This window comes from Octodon degus, unplaced genomic scaffold (assembly GCF_000260255.1).
Source record: "Octodon degus isolate 3935 unplaced genomic scaffold, OctDeg1.0 scaffold00197, whole genome shotgun sequence".
NCBI lineage: Eukaryota > Metazoa > Chordata > Mammalia > Rodentia > Octodontidae > Octodon > Octodon degus.
In genome coordinates this window covers 1973463-1976492 of record NW_004524773.1, presented here as the reverse complement: position 1 = coordinate 1976492, position 3030 = coordinate 1973463, and positions in this window count along the sequence as shown.

Below are 3030 nucleotides of genomic sequence, written 5' to 3'. Positions count from 1 at the left end.
CTGGCTGGCATGTGGTGCTGGGGATCGAACCGCGGTCCCTGTGTTTTGCTTAGCTTAGCTTGTTTTAAGTAGGTGCTTTAGACCACTGAGCCATCTCACCAGCCCCCGTTGATTCTTTGTTTGAACACTTTTTTTTTTTTTTTAAAGACCTGAAGAAGAAAAGCAGCTTGCAAAAAGAAAAAGAAAAACAGCTTGTGGAGTCCCTGGGCCCTCTTCCTAGGCCTCAGGGCTTTCCGAAACCCTTGACGCCACATTCCTCAGCCTTTGCTCTTTCTGGAAGACAGCTGCTTTGGCTCTACATGATTAAATTTTTTTACATTATGGTAAAATGCACGCAACATAAAAAAATTTCCATCTTGCTCTCTTATTTATTTTTCTATTTATTTATTTTTGAGACAAGTTCTTGCAAATGTATGAGTCACGGCTGGCCTTGAGTTTGTTAAATTGCCCAGATTGGGTTCAAACTTGAAACTCTCCTGCCTTAGCCTCCCAAGCGCAGGGGTCACAGGTATGTGTCACCGCACCCGGCTCACTGTTCTAACCTTCTTAAGTGCCCTCCTGGTCAGTGGCCTAACTGCCGGCCCCCGGTGGCCCAGGCACTGCCACATTCTGTTTCCAGAGCTCTTTACGCTGCCAAGCCCAGCGTCTGTCCCTACTAAACACTCAACTCTGCCTCTCCCGTGGCTCGGCCCCCACCAATCCACTTCCGGTCTCTGAATTTTACTAGGCTTGGTTCCTCCTAGAAATAGAATCACTTGAGATTTGCCCCTTGTGACTGGCTTGTTTAGCTGGAATAACAGATTTGGGGCTCACCCAGGTATATTGTGTGTCAGCATTTCCTTCCTTCTTAAGATGGAATAATATTCCATTGTGCAATTATATGGCAATTGCGATGCAGCGTTATTAATGGAATATTATTCAGCCTTAAAAAGGAAGGAAATCTTGAGACTATACTCTTAAGTGAAATAAATAGGACACATATGTGTAATATGGCATCGTTTTTCTGGTGTGAGGAACCAAAAGTGTACATAAGGACCAAAGTGTGAACAGACACCGTGAACTAGGAAGAAAATGTTCAAATGGGAAGGGGGACAAGAGAAAGGTGGGGAGAAAGGCGGGAGGGCAAAGAAAAAGATGAGAAAAGAGGAACGTATGGAAAGAAAGCTGTCATGAATCAGGAGGGGAAGACGGGTTGGAGGGAAGGCAGGGGAAGAGGAAGAAAACAATCAAGATGTGTCATGTACTTGGAGCTGCAAATTCCCTATGATGAGGCCAGGCATGGTGGCACACGCCTGCGCTCCTAGCGCTTGGGAGGCTGAGGCAGGAGGATCGTTGCGAGTTCGAGACCAGCCTGAGCAGCGAGGTGAGCTCAAGGCCAGCCTGAGCTGCAGAGTGAGACCCTGTCTCAAAAAGGCAGAAAATAAATAAATAAAGTTCTTGATGATGAATGTGATCATTATGTATACTTAAAATGTACTAATAATGATCTTTTTTTTTTTTAGGGAAGGGTCTACAGGGTGTTTAGGGTCTCATTACTAGATCAGACTCGTAGTGATCTGCCTGTTTACAGCCTCCCAAGAGCTGGGATTATGGGTGTGCGCCACCATATCCAGTCCAGTCTCATTTGCTGTCTCGGTGCGCCCTGGGGGTGGGGCCAGCATGGCAGGCCCAGGGATCGAACTCCTGGCCCCTGCACCTGCTTGCAGGTGCTTTAATCTGGTAAGCTATTTGGCTGGCCCAAATAATAATAATAAATAACAATTAATAATAAAAAAGGAAGGGCAAGCAAGGGCGAAGCGAGGCCCAGGCTAGATAAGACAGCCTCGATGCCGAGCCTAACAATGGAAGGCCTGAGGAGCACCCTACTTTTCCAGCAGGGCCTCTGGGGTTTTCTAGCAGAGCTGCTGGGAAAAGTCAGGATTTGGGGCCATTTGTGGGCCCCTGGCAGCGCCCCTCTCGTCCTTCCAGAGGCTACGTCCCCAGCCTGAGTGGCTCCATGATCACCACCCAGCTGGGTCCGGGCGCCCTCTAGAGCAGGTTCAGGTCTCTACACACAAACGTCCCCTCCTAGCACTGTCCTGTCACCTCCAGCTCCCAACTCTGCCTGCTGCTGGGCTCAGCCTGGCCTGTCCCTCCTGAAGGCTCTGTGCCCCAGGCTGGCCTGGAACTTACTATGTAGCCCAGGCTGGCCTCCTCCTGCCTCAGCCTCCTGAAAGCTAGGATTGTAGGCATGTACCACCACACCCAGCTTGGGCTCTACCATTTTTTTTTTCTTGCATTTTTTGGTGGTGTTGGAAATGGAACTCAGGAGATGGCTCAGTAGAATAAGCGCTTGCCTGGCAAGAACAAGGGCCTGAGTTCAATCCCTGGTTAAAAAAAAAAAAAAAAAAGAATGGGACCCAGGTCCTTGCACACCAGGTAAGCACCCTTCTACCCAGCTCCAGCTAACCCCTGCTTTTACATATTTTGTCCTTTGGGGTGGGGACCTGGTCCCCTTTCTTCTATCTGAGTTCAATGTGTAGTCCAAACACTGATTAGCATCAGGGGACACAGGCGCAGGCTGCCCTGGGCCACTGGGAATTGCTTCTGCCACTTCCTAGCACCCTGTAATCATGTTTGGAGAAAAGGCTTTTTAGAGGTTTATCTAAGAAGCCACAAGGAGATGAAGTGGGATATTAAAACTGTGTTGAATTAACCTTTTAAAAAGGCAGGGAAAGAACCAAAGGGACAGAGGGAAAACAAACTGTAAGGCGGTGAATGTGTGTCTAGTTATTTCCCCAATTACGGGTAAGGGCAAAGGCATTACGCACTTTAATTAAAAGGTGGGATCGGAAAAAAAAAAAAAAGGTAGGATTGGCCAACTGAATAGAAGAACAGAAGTGGGATAGGTGTTGTTCATATGACTAAAATAGCTGGGCATTGGGCCAGGGAGATGGCTCAGTGGAATAAGCGCTTCTCTGGCAAGTGCAAGGGCCTGAGTTCAATCCCTGGTTCCACCAAAAAATAAACAAAATATGGTGAGATGGCTCA